Raw genomic sequence first — 15,038 nt, forward strand, 5'->3', positions numbered from 1 at the left:
CCCATGATATTTATACAAAAATACTTCTCTTTACCCAACAGTCCTTAACTGAAATACTTAAGTTCTTGGAATATCGTATGGAATATTCCTCTAGGAATGTCTGAGGATTAAATTAGTCGTTCAGGCTGGATGGAGTGTTCGACCTGGACTGCAGTCGAGTCACTCGTTAAGGTATCACTTCTTATTCCTAACCTCGGCTCAGTTAACTCTTGACCGTCCTCCCGTAAGTGAGATTCTTCTGTTCAAATTTCGACATATACAGTTAGTCCCCCCCCCCCCCCCGTCAAGGTTGCCTTCGGCCGAGCTCGGTGCGCGAACTACGTCGATTATATTTTTAAAAAATCTGAGAATCATTCGTCGAAGAATGATCCCCCTTTGTTGGCGGGGTAGCGAGGTGACGCTTCAAAAGTCGCACCGACCGTTACGTCAGTTTGGAATGACGCTTTCTTCACGCGTCATTATGGCGCACGTTCCCCATACGTTACATTGTTTCCCTCGCTTCTCCCGTTTCGAAGCTAATGAGGCGGCGTTTGAGCTTTCTTGATTGGGGTGCATGTGTTCATATAAATAGGGATAGGCACTCTAGTTTTGAATTGTCGTGTTTTTAGAGCCCCTTAAGCCCTAGTTCTTTTCTTCTTCAAACTTTCAGCTTCTCTGTTTTCTTCCTCTTCTTAGTGTCCTTTGTTATTGTTATCTCCTTCATCTTCGTACTTCTTCTTCGCGTAATCAGAAAAAATGGTTAACGTTCCCTCTAATCCTGTGATGTTGGCTACAGATGCACCTCACCATGAGGAAAGGGTGACCATGGTGGAAAATGAGAACTTTCCAACCGTGGACGAGATAATCCCACGCTCCGAGAAAGTTAGATCAGACTTCAAAAGCTTGCCTGAGGATGAACCTGAACCTGTCATCTCTACTATGGATGCAACAACGATCACTGCGTCTAGAACTAAGTGGCAAATCTGGCCCATGTTGAAATAATTCCCGCTGGTAGTGATGTAGTCCAAACACACCGCCCGAGGTACTGCGCATTTTACGCGCACCCGTTTGTCGTTGGCTACACACTTCCTCTTTCCTTCTTAGCAGAGGATTTTTGCCGCTTTTACAATATGTGCCCGGCTCAGCTCTCTCCGTATATATACAAGCTTTTCCTCATGCTTATCAAGTATGCGGAGTTGTCCAGCCATGGTATTTCTCTACGCCACGTACTTCATCTCTTCGTCCCAAGTTTTTACAGGGGCACAATGATTCATATGCGCCATCGGGGGACCAAGGGGTTGGTAGTAAAGATGGACGATAAAACTAATCGTCGCTTTTGTGAGAATTTCTTCTTCGTGAGGACGGCGCACGTGGTATCAAACCCCAGCGGATTCTCCGAGGAGAGGAATTTTGCTCGTAAGTGCTTTCCTTTTAAAATGAGCGTTGTTTACTCTGGGGGGGGGGGGTAACCTGATCGTTCTTTTTCTTTCTTCGCAGCCCAACAGGATCCTCCTTCACCAGTTGTAGACATTCACGACTGGGTGAGTCGGGTTTTGCTCCATACTATGGGGATTCGCGAGTGGTCGCATTTCCATAAGAGGTTCGGACGTAAACCTGTGGCCGGTGAGTCACCTTCAACTTAGATTCTGACTTTTATACCGTCATTTCTATCTTCTTATCTCTCTTCTTTGTTTACAGATCGGAGGGCGGCAAGGAGGGTGAGGGCTCCTACCGCCGCTTTCTGCCAATTGGGTATCTCGGCCGAGCATGTTCTTGTTGTGGCTGCAAGTGAACTCGTTCAGACCGCCGCTGTCTCGCAGATTTTGACTGCGCACGTGCTTAACCACTCGGCTGCCTGTCCCTTGAGCGGGGGTCCCGGCTCCCGCAGTTCATTTGATGGATGAGTCGTTGGAGGTCGAAGGCGATGAGGCCCCTTTGAAGAGACGGAGGACAGTGATTGAGATCGAGGGACCTTCGAGAGGTGCACTCGCGTTGGCGGTGTCTACGCTGGACTGGGGTACTGTTTTAGGTGTTGAGATCGTGCCTCCTCCGATCGTGGAGTTGGCTTCTTTGGAAGGGGGGCAGAGCTTGGAGGTTGCTACAATCATTCCGAGTGGTACATCGACTTCGCAGCCCGCATGTGCCTCTTCTTCATCCGGTGAGAGGGCAAAGGGTGTGGTCATAGATGACTACGAGTCCAATTCGGATATAGACCCCGAGGACATAAGAATGTTTGAAGAGGGGTTCACTCGGGTGGAAGCGGAAACGGAAAGTTCCTCCCGCGTGATCGAGATTTCCCCAGACTTAGATGGGGATGGCTACTCTGAGGGAAGCGCGACTTGATGAGATAATTGGCGAGCTTGAGGGAGAGGTATCGACAGGCGATAAAATCGCTTCTCTCGAGGCTGAGAGGGCTCAATTATTGTCTTCGACTCCTTTTGCGTCCACCTTTACTGACGTTCCTCGCCATTTGTACGAGATGTGGATCCATGCTGAGGCTCAGCGAGATATATATAAGGGCTTGTTGGTGGCGTGGAATGTTCCGGAAGCCGCTTTTGAAGAAGTTCGTGTGAAACCGCTTGTGGCTCGGCTCGCCTGCGATTATGACCCCGCCACACCGGAGGCCGATGATGATGATGAGGTTGTGGACGGGATTGCCTTTCATGATGACCGTTCTGACGGAGAGGGTGATGGTGGAGGTGACGTCGTTGAACCCAGCGGAGAAAGGGATGATGGCGTGGATGGGGGTGATGGTGAGTGAGACCTTTGTACTTTTAACTTGTCCTTTTGTACTCTCCTTTTTTTTGGTACTTAATTGGCTGAGTGGGGTCCCCTTTTGGCCCTTTGTAAGGCACTATGTATATATATATATATATATATATATATAGTTCGTTCTTAGTATAGTAGTGTTCGTTCGTCTTCTTTCCTTTTCGTNTATATATATATATATATATATATAGTTCGTCTTTGATTGAATGTCTTTGGCTCTTCCTTTTCTTTTCGAATTTCTTGGATTTACTCGCAAAAGTCCCTGTCTCTTGATAATTGATTAGAGCGGGATCGAATTTCGACCTGCTAATTTCGACGAGGTCGATCTTGACTTATTAACTCGAGCGAGATCGTATTTGGCGTATTAACTTAGAAGTATAGTTCAAATTTGACTGGTCGATACGGANNTTGGATTTACTCGCAAATACGTCCTGTCTCTGATATGATTAGAACGGGATCGAACTTCGACCTGCTAATTTCGACGAGGTCGATCTTGACTTATTAACTCGAGCGAGATCGTATTTGGCGTATTAACTCGAATATGGTCAAATTTTGACTCGTTCATTCGATCGAAGTAAATTTTTGACTCGCTAGTTCGAGCGAGGTCGAATTTTTACTTGCTAGTTTGATGGGTTTATAGTACCTTAGCTTTATGTTTTGATGAAATAACAAACTTACTGTCAAAAGAACCAGATAAGGGACCTGACACACTTGGTGGTACACAACTCAAATCAACGGACTCCAGCTAATGTGAGTTGCTATGACTTTAGAAGATAAAGAATCAACACAGGGACCTGATCCCCTTTTCTTTTCGAATTTCTTTGATTTACTCGCAATAAGTCCCTGTCTCTTGATAATTGGTTAGAATGGGATCGAATTTCGACTTGCTAATTCCGACGAGGTCGATCTTGACTTATTAACTCGCGAGAGATCCTATTTGGCGTATTAACTTAAATAGGGTCAAATTTTGACTCGTCCATTCGAGCGAAGTAAATTTTTGACTCGCTAGTTCGAGCGAGGTCGAATTTTTACTTGCTAGTTTGATGAGTTTATAGTACCTTAGCTTTATGTTTTGATGATCTAACAAACTTACTGTCAAAAGAACCAGATAAGGGACATGACACACTTGGTGGTACATGATCGCTGCCGACTCGACACTACACTAAGGTAGGAAGAGCGGGTCGCAATAGCTTTTACCAGAATAGTGGTTCGGGATCGAATTTCCACATGGAGCTAGTAATGGAGTTGTAATGTCTGTTTAGTCTAGAATTGCGGTTGTGCTTCTAATATCACTTCAAACATCTTTGGTTTTGATTTCTATATCTACCTTTATAAAGCTAATGATTGAAACTAAATTATGCTACTGGAATATTGCTAAGTTGTAATTAATATAGAGAAAGGCACTAGGGTCTTCAAGTTTCGGGGCCATATAATGCACTATCGCACTAACTTGGTGCGTCATCTTTATTGTTTCACAATCCATGGAATGCTTCTTTGTGATCAAATCCTTCATGAACTTCGCATAGCCTGGCATTTGTTCAAGTGCCTCCACCAAAGGCACATTGATTGTAAGGCTCTTCATCATATCTATGAATTTCTTGAACTGATTGTCACTCTTTTGCTTTGCTAACCGATGAGGGTACGGTGGAGGTGGTCTAGGCAAGGGTGCCTTGGCTTTTGGCACCACTGGCTCCGGAATATCAATTATGTGCTCCCTAGATGGGTCACGACCTCTTGAGTTTCCACCTCAGTCTCATCAATATCTATTCTCACTTCCTTGTTCACATTTGTCTCAACCACATCTTCAACAATCAAAGGACTCATATCTTTTTGGAACCCAACATCATCATCCACAACTCGATCTTCATTCGAGGCATGCACATCACCGCCTCTTCCGCTTCTCGTTGTGACTGCCATCACATGATTATTACCTCCCTTTGGGTTCACTACCGTATCACTTGGTAGTGCTCCCTTAGGTCGGGTATTCAAAGCTTGAGAAATTTGTCCTATTTGCACTTCTAGGTTCCGGATAGATGTGTTATGCGAAGCCAATTGTGCATCAGAGTCTTGGTTCTTTTTCATCATCTGCTCGAACATCATCTCTATCCGCCCCATATCACTTCCGGAAGAACTAGATCCTTGGGATTGAAAGGGGGTGGATTGTTTGGTTGTTGGAACATGGGGGGCCTTTGAAAGCCTTGCCCCTACCACCATTATTCCACCCTCCTTGATTGTTATTGTTGTTGCTCCAATTATTGTTGTTCCCGTTCCAATTGCCTTGATTGTTACCTTGATTACCCCAATTGTTGTTCTGATTGTTGTTGTTCCAATTGTTACCACCTTGTTGTTGGTTATTGTTATTCCAATTACCGCCGCCTTGTTGATTGCCCCAATTGCTTTGGGGACTCCATTGTTGATTCCCTTGATTTCCTCTATTTCCTTGGTAGTTATTGACATATTGGAATTCCTACTTTTATCATCATAGCACTCATTCGAATAACCACCACCATCATTGTTGTTGTCAAATTGCTCACCATTACCTTGAGGTTGTTGTTGCCCTCTTTGCCTCCTTTTTAGCATAGAAACACTTTCCATTGTATTGACTTGGCGCGGGTTTTGGACTTGTTGCAATTGCGCTTTCGCCAATTGATTCATAGTTGTTGTAAGCTCGGCAATAGCTTGGCCATGATCATTCAATTCCTTGTGCAAATGGATGACCGTGGGGTCACCTTGGGGCACATTCGCTCGGCTTTGCCATGCCGAAGAGGTGTCGGCCATTTCATCAAGTACATCACATGCCTCTTGGTAAGAAAGTTTCATAAAGTTCCCTCCGGCCAATTGGTTCACAATGCATTGATTCGTGGTGTTGATGCCCCGATAAAAGGTTTGTTGTATCATTGCCTCGGTCATGTCGTTATAGGGAACTCCTTCACCATTGTTCTATATCTTTCCCAAATTTCGTGCAAAGGTTCCGTTGGCATTTGTTTGAAAGCTAGAATCTCATCCCGAAGAGCCGCCATATGACTTGGAGAAAAGAACTTGGCAATAAATTTGTCCGCCAATTCATCCCATGTGTGGATAGAATAATTTGGAAGCCTTTCTAACCAGTCCAACGCTTTACCCCGAAGAGAAAACGGGAAAAGCCTCAATCTCAACGCATCCTCTGACACGTTTGTTTGTTTGTTACCCCAGCATGTATCTACGAACCCCTTCAAGTGCTTGTATGCATTTTGATCGGAGGCGCCCGTAAAATACCCTCTTTGCTCGAGAAAGGTCAACATAACATTTGTGATTTGAAAGTTCCCCGCCCGGATTCGGGGAGGAACAATGGCACTCGCGTACCCTTGATTTGGGAGAACTCTTGGGACTGCTCTTGGCGGTGGCGGAGGAGGGTCTGGAATAGGATTGTTGTCATTTGCGTTGGCCTGACGGCTTCTACGTGGAACTTGAGGTGCTTGAACCTCTTCGGGCTCAAGATCATCTACCTCCTCCCCCGCATTCATGTTGCCAAGAGGGTCGTTTGCATTAAGAGCCATAGTACCTGAATGATCGACACAAACAAAATTAGTAAACAAGAAGGAAAGAGAAGCAAAACACAAAACTAACCAAACAGATAGTCAACACCATAAGCTCCCCGGCAACGGCACCAAAAAGTTGATCGCTGCCGACTCAACACTACACTAAGGTAGGAAGAGCAGGTCGCAACAGCTTTTACCCGAATAGTGGTTCGGGATCGAATTTCCACAGGGAACTAGTAGTGGAGTTGTAATGTCTGTTTAGTCTAGAATTGCGGTTGTGCTTCTAATATCACTTCAAACATCTTTGGTTTTGATTTCTGTATCTACCTTTATAAAGCTAATGATTGAAACTAAATTATGCTACTGGAATATTGCTAAGTTGTAATTAATATAGAGAAAGGCACTAGGATCGTGGCATTGCCTAGGTGGCTAATTAACGGGTAGATGCTACTAAGGGTAGACTGACATGTTTGGGGCTTATACTATAACCGTTGCACAATTGTACCCACTCTCACACCTCTCGGTAGAGAGAGTGATTTTGCCCAATTGACTCTCTCGAGACCAATTGGGTAGGCCAATTAGACCAAGCAACTAGGGTTCAAGTAGGGTGATTACTCTCTCGAGATTTAACCCGTTAATTGGGACTATCATTTCTCATGGGTCCATCCCAATTCCTTGTTGGGTCAATTTTGGGGTCATAGACTCTCTTTCTCAAGAAGAGTTAAACCCACAAAGCTAGAATCAGTGTTTGCAACCACCAATCCTTAATTAAAACCTAAAATTAACCCAAATAACAAACACCCAATATCAATCTACCTTAGATGGCAACACCCATCAATCACCCACACTAGGGTTGAGCCACAACCCTAGCTAGTGAGTTTAGCTACTCATGCTAGATGCGAAAATCAAAGAAATAGATGAAGAAGTAAACATATTAATTAATTGCTAGGAAGAAAATACAATATTAAAGAGCAAAATTGCCAAAAATGGCTAAACTATTCGGTCTCACGAGCTCAGCAGCTTCAGAAAAACAAAACTTAACCTAAAAATGGAAAAAGGTCCTACTTATACTGGGCTGGAAAAACTGGACAAAAATACCCCTGCGGGGTCAGCGCGGACCGGGCGCAAACATGACCGCGGCCGTGCTGGCTCTTGAACTATTGGTTTCTGCTTCTCTGAATTTGAGGACCGCGGACCGCGTGAAAATGTAGCGCGGCCGCGGTGGAAGTTAGCGCGGCCGCACATAAATGGACGTGGGCCGCTTTGCTTTAAAAGGGGTCAAATTTTGGCTCTCTGAATCTCTGCTCCGCGGACCGCGTAAAAGTGTAGCGCGGCCGCGGAGCCTGAACGCGGACCGCGTAAAAATGACCGCGTCCGCGTAGCCTTCCCTTTGAATATACCATTCTCTGAACCTCCTAGTGCGGCCGCGGTCACAGTTGCGCGGTCCGCACTAGGTCCTCTTTTCTTCAACTTCCTTGGTCTTTGACACTTGAGCAGATTTCACTCCTTTCTGAGCCGATATTTGACTTTCGTCGCTTTGTCGATCAAACCTGCAATCAAGTACAACTTGTGAGCATTTTGGGACTATTTTGTAGCAATTTATAACCAAAGCATAGGCAGGTAGGGGTATAAAACACATTAAAATTCTAACTTATCAGTACACAACTCAAATCAACGGACTCCAGCTAATGTGAGTTGCTATGACGTCAGAAGATAAAGAATCAACACAGGGACCTGATCCCCTTGTGTTTCCCAGACAACAATACGAAGTCAACTGTCTACAGCTGGAAAGTGACTGCCTGCACTGTACACGCAAACAGTGCAGCACAATACTGCAGTCACACTCCCCTTTGACCAACCAAGTGATTACATCATTCAAGTGATGTCATCCAAGTTGTATTAACAAGAGCATTGCAACAAAACATCACTTGAACACTTGAGAATTTATTCAAGCACTCCAACCGTTCTTCAATTGAGTATTCCATTCTTAAGTGCAATCAAGAACAAAGTACAACACTACTACGGATCAGTTCCTACAGCAAGTATCTTGTATGTCCTTAGTTGAGTTGTAACTTTGTATTTGTTCTTCATTGTAATTCCTACTTTGCTTATCTAGAAGCTTTATTAGGAACCCCTTGTAAAACCATAACCTTCAGTGTTTGTGTCGTGACTAGAGTTAGTCATGAGTTGAAAGTCTTTGTAACAGGTGTATTGCGAAGTGGCTTGTAATAGGTGTATTACAAGTTAGTGAGGTATTAAGAGTTTAATTCCTAGATTGCTTAGGTTGTAATCTAAAGTTTCTCATAGTGAAGTTGAAATCCTACCAGTGTAGGTCGTGGTTTTTTATCCCCTTAAGTTGAGAATTTTCCACATAAAAGTTCCCTGTTCTATTTATTTACTGTTTCATTAGCACTACCAATGGAAACACATAGAGGACATTCTATCATAGTTTGAGCGAGGTCGAGCTTCGACTTGCCAGTTTGAGAAAAATCGAGTTTCGACCTGACAGTTTGAGCGAAGTCGAGTTTGACTTGCAAATTCGAGCGACGTCGACTATTTTTCCTGTGTCAGCGTGATACATAAACTTGGTGGAGTTACGCAAGAATTCTGTATGTTGTTTTGCTTATTCATTTATTGGAGAAGGTTACATGTTACTGCACAATACGTAAATACGTTCGAGGAGTCCCAGTCTATCTAGTTCCTTCATCGCTCCGCCTGGAGAGGTAGTTGATAAACTGGGTGGTGAATTTCACACTCAAGCCAGGATCTCGTATGGACGAGACCAGATTTTAACTAGTTGCGTTGTCGCATGTTGCTTTGGCGAGTGCGTGGGTGAGATTCACGCACATGTGTTCTTTCTGAGCAATAAGATGGTGGACGCGCTTAGTGCGTAGTGACCACAATCCTATTTTGACGACTCACGCTTTCGACATACCAGACTCACCCCATCAACAAGTCGTGTTTTTCATGCGGATATCGAATGTAATTTCATTTTCGTGCAAAGATCTGACCTCGATTTGCTTGGCTATTTCAAGGGATCGCCTACAAATATTTCGAGTTGGTGTTTGTAATGAGAGGGCGAGGCTATGTCAAATGAGAAGTGTGACTCTGGTTGACAATAGATCTAGAGGGGACTAAAACTTTGGCTAGAACATTCCCCACAGACGGCGCCAAATTGTTTGACCAAAAAGTCTTGAACCTTTTTGTTAAACTAATTAAGTAAGTGATGATGGGTGAATCCTAGCCAAAGATAATCTATTCTAGATATAGATAGGAGATAAAAATAAGTAGGAATAATTGAACATAGAACTTAATTATAACAATGATTAAATCCTGTCGAGTAAGAAAAGGATGATGATTTTGATGATATTAAATGATAATGAGGAGTACATAGATAAAAAGGGGTCATCGTTCTTGAACAAGGTTGACCCCCATACATTTGATACAATGCCACTAAGGATGGATAATGAGGATCTAAGCTTCCTTTCTCCTTTCTCCTTGACCAGGAACATAAGATGAATTCTCTCTCCTTCTCTCTTAAGATGGGTTTCTTTTTCTCCTCCTTTTGTTTGGGGTCATGTGTGACTGTTTGGCCTGCATGACTTCCTTTGTGACTTTAGGCTGTACTAATGGGCATAGTCTCCTGTTTGAGAGATGTTTGGACCCGGGCATGCTCCTTGTGGAAGTTGAGCTTGTTGAAGGCCCAATCAACGCTGGGTTATCTTCATTTTTAGGCCTTGTTCTTAGGCTTGTAGTTTTTATTCATGTGTAATATTTATATTTATATTCTTTAGGCATGTAATATTCTGTAATAACAAACAATTTGGGGTGTTTGTGAAATCGGAGAAGCGAGTATCTTCTAATCTTTGCATAAAAGGGTAGAAAGCATCCCTATAAGATTCGTATAACTTGCTTGTTATTTTATCCAACCTGCCATCTATGCTATTTAGTTTTCATGTACACTAGTAGAAACTATGCATATAGGGAATCACACACATTCACTCAACTTGGTCACCAACATGCCTATAGGGAATCAGTGTCCATAATTATTCGTTAAATTTGTGCAATTGCAGCATGTTTGCTAGATATCATGACTATGGGATCACATTAATATTCATCTAGATATAATGTCTATAAGACCTTAATTGACTAATTAGCTATTGTTGTTGCTATTTTTATCACGTCGCTCACTTAGATAGCATGTCTATAGGAATAAAATGATAAATATGCCAACTACTGGAACCTAGCTATAAAATACTGCTACTCGCTTAGAAAACAAGCCAATAGGATGAAACACGTGTAATTCTGAGTATTTCCAATGGTTTTCACTACCCCCCCCCCCCCCAATTGCATAAAATCGCTTAGAGATCATGTCTATAGGACTTAATAACTTATAGTGTGTGATCTCGATAATCAGAATAATAGTATTAGGTATTCTTAAACTCTGCAGTCATTTAGAAACCATGTCTATAGGTAAAAAAATGACACCTTAAATCTGAAACTGCCCATACATAATACAGAACTGCTTGTGTGCATTTGTTGCCTAAGTGTGGAGGCTAACTCGCGCCTTTAATTGCCTTTACGTGAAGTCCTACAACATCAAGCGTTAATGTGATGACCCAAAAGGTCATCACTTGTTTTTAAGACGAATTCTACATTTTGAGGCCTTAAAAACCTCTTTTAGCATCACCTCGATTTGCGTGCGCAATCCGGGCGTGTAGCCGGAAAGCCTATATGTGAAAAAAACTGTGAAAAATGGTAAACTTTGACTATAAAATGAATTAATTTGACTTCGGTCAACATTTTGGGTAAACGGATCCGGACCCGTGATTTAACGGTCCCGGAGGGTCCGTAGAAAAATATGGGACCTGGGCGTATGCCCGGAATCGAATTCGGAGTTCCCAAGCCCGAGAAATGAATTTTTAAAGAAAATTATTTTCTGAAATTATTTAAAGAATTTGGAAATGAATTTCTGATTAGAACATGTTGGTATCGGGCCCGTATTTTGGTTCCGGCGCCCGTTATAGGTCTTATATATGATTTAAGATGATTATGTGAAATTTGGTGAGAAACGGATGTCATTTGACGTGATTCGGACTTTAAATGAAAATTTTGATGTTTTAAGAAGTTTGAGAAATTTCATTGATCTTGAGGTTTAATTCGATGTTCATGATGTTATTTTGGTGATTTGAGTACCCGAATAAGTCCGTAGGATGTTTTTGAGGTGCGTGTATGTTTGGTTTGGAGCCCCGAGGGCTCGAGTGAGTTTTGGATAGGCCACGGGGTGAAATTTTGGACTTAAGGAATTGCAGGCCTACAGGCTTCGCATTTCCCAACCTCCCTTCGCAATTCCGAGGCTTCGCAATTCCCAAACCCATGTTCGCAATTCCCAGGCTTCGCATTTCCCTAACCCATGTTCGCAATTCTCAAGCTTCGCAATTCCCAAACCCATGTTTGCGATTCCCAGGCTTCGCAATTCCCAAAACCCTGTTCGCAATTCCCACATCTGAGACCTGCAACTTTTATACTTAGCCAAATTTTTAACCCATTTTCATATTCTCTCAAAAGATAAATACACTTAGGCGATTTTTTAAGGATTTCTTCTTCTCCAAATCAATTGTATGTCGATTTTAACTAACTTCCTTCAATTCTTAACATCTTCTAACATGATTTCAACTTCAAATCAATTATTTTCATGGGGGAAATTGGGTGTTTTGGGTAGAACCTAGGTTTTTCAAAAATTGGGGATTTGGACCTCGATTTGAGGTTCGATTTCAAAACAAATTATATATTTGAGTTCGTGAGGGAATGGGTGATCGGGTTTTGGTTTGAACCTTGGGTTTTGACCATGTGGGCCCGGGGGCAATTTTTAACTTTTTGGGTAAAACTTTGGAAAACTCATTTTCATGCATTGGGGTTGATTCATTTAGCGTTTATTGATGTAATTAAGTAACTTGTGACTAGATACGAGCAAATTGGTGGTGGAATCAAGGGGTAAAGCTATAATTGAATCGTGAATTGTGTTCGTGGCATCGAGGTAAGTGTTTGGTCTAACATTAGCTTGAGGGATTAGGAGTTGTGTCTATTTGCTACGTGTTATTGTGGAGTACGACGTATAGGCATGGTGACGAATATATATACGTCGGTGTCAAGCATGCCCGTGAGTCTTGTGTTATAAATTGTTATGACTTCCGAGGCCTTGAAAACCTCATTTAGAGTTGCCTCGAATTGCGTGCGCAGTCCGAGCGCGTAGCCGGAAAGCTTAAATATGAAATTCTGTGAAAAATGCTAAGTTTTGATGTTAAAATGAATAAATTTGACTTTGGTTAACATTTTGGGTAAACGGACCCGGACCCGTAATTTGACGGTCCCGGAAGGTCCGTAGGAAAATACGGGACTTGAGCGTATGCCAGGAATCGAATTCCGAGGTCCCGAGCCCGAGAAATGAATTTTTAAAAGAAATTGTTTTTCTGAAATTCTTAAGGAAAATTAAAATGATATTTGATTAGAACGTGTTGGTATCGGGCCCGTATTTTGGTTCCGGCGCCCGGTACAGGTCTTATATATGTTTTAAGTCCTTCCTGTGAAATTTGGTTAAAATCGTACGTCGTTTGACGTGTTTCGGACTTAAAGTTCTAAATTTGAAACTTAATGAAGTTTGAGGAAAAACTCTTGATTTTGAGGTTTGATTCATTATTTTTTATGTTATTTTGGCGATTTGATCGCACGGATAAGTTCGTATGATGTTGTTGAGTTAGTTCATGTGTTTGGTTTGGAGCCCCGAGGGCTCGGGTGTGATTCGGATGTGTTTCGGGATGGTTTTGACTTAGAAAAGTTGCAGAAACAACAGTTCTGGTATTCTAAGATTTTGTTCTATGCGATCGCATAGGCCTTTCCGCGATCGCATAGTGTAAGTTTCCAGGTGTCCTGTTAGTTCTATGCGATCGCATAGGTTCCCCCGCGATCGTGTATAGTAGCCACCCTTTGTTCTATGCGATCGCACTCGTCCTCCGCGATCGCAATGCATAAAAGCCAAACCTGGAAATGGAGCCCGTTTCTTCTATGCGTTCGCAATACCCTGTCCGCGATCGCAATGGCAAACTTTCCCTTTCCCTATGCGATCGCATGACCTTCTTCGCGATCGCATAGAGCATTTTTGCCCAGTTATTTTTTTTAAAACTTCAGAAAACAGTAGCTACGAGATTCATAAGAAATTTCACAAAACCTCTTCTTCTCCAAGCTCTTAGGCGACCATTGAAGCAATTCTTCACCAAAACCTCTTGGGTTTGTAATCCTTAACTTATTTTCTTCCATTTCCTTCAACATCTATTGAAATCCTAGGCCTAAAACATGTGATTTAAGGTAGAAAATTGGGTGTTTGGGTAGAGTTAGGGCTTTTTGATTTTTCTTGATTTACGTTTCGGGGCCGAATTTGAAAATAAATTATATATTTGGGCTCGTGGGTGAATGGGGGATTTGATTTTGGTCCGAACCTCGTGTTTTGACCAAGCGGTCCAGGGGTCGATTTTTGAGTTTTTGGGAAAAATGATGGAAAAGCTATAATTAGGCACTGGGTTTGTATTGTTTAGCATTTGTTGATGTATTGAAGTCATTACTGTATAGATACAATTGAATTAGAGCCGGATTCGAAAGGAAAGGCGGTTATTGAGGATTGAATTGGCCGTAGAAGTTTGAGGTAAGTGTTTGGTCTAACGTTAGCTTGAAGGATTGGGAGTTGAGTCATATTTGCTATGTGTTTCTTGTGGAGTACGACGTATAGGCATGGTGACGAGTATCTATACGTCAGTGTCGAGCATGACCGTGAGTCTTAAATTGATATTTGTTGTATTCTTGAATAATACTATGGTTGCAATAGTGAATAGATCCGTGGTATTGAGTAAAGGATTAGCTTATTTTCGTAGAAGTATTTATGAGTTGGAAATGGTGATAATGGAGATGATTAGAAGTTGAACTGAGATTGGTTATAGTTGGTTCCCCCTTGCCGGGACGAATATACTTGTACTGTTGAGTTCCCTTGCCGGGATAGAGTATTTTATGGTTAATCCATTGCAGGATATTTTTATCATGATTACTGTGAGCTGTTATTGGAACGGGTTGCGCGCCGCAATATTTTTATTTATGTATACATATATGGATCGGGTTGTACGCCGCAACATATTATATATTATACTGGATCGGGCTGCACGCCGCAACAATATATATTATATTGGATCGGGTTGCACGCCGCAACATATTATTATTGGATCGGGTTGCACGCCGCAACAACATATTATATTTATTGGATCCGGGTTGCACGCCGCAATAGTTATATATATATACCTATAGATCGGGTTGCGCGCCGCAACAGTAGTGTTATTATATTGTTTTAGATTCCGTGATGTTTCCTTCACATTTGTTTAGTTTCTGCTAAGTTGAACTGTTTCCCCGAGACATGTACCCCCTCCCTTTTAACTGCTCATTTCTTGTTTATTTTTCCGCCATATATTGTATATCTGTATAGGTTATTTGGTAGTTTGGTCTAGCCTCGTCACTACTTCGTCGGGGATAGGCTAGGCACTTACCAGCACATGGGTCGGTTGTGCTGATACTACACTCTGTGCTCTTTTGCACAGTACAGGTCCCGGAGTGCTTTTGTCATCAGCAGTAAGATTGGGAGCTATCCTTCAGTCCGAGATTCCCGAGGTAGTCCTGCAGGCGTCCGTAGGCCCGGCATCTCCTCTATCTTTATTTATGATCTGTTTCCTTTTGTAT

Source organism: Nicotiana attenuata, unplaced genomic scaffold, assembly GCF_001879085.1.
Source record: "Nicotiana attenuata strain UT unplaced genomic scaffold, NIATTr2, whole genome shotgun sequence".
NCBI lineage: Eukaryota > Viridiplantae > Streptophyta > Magnoliopsida > Solanales > Solanaceae > Nicotiana > Nicotiana attenuata.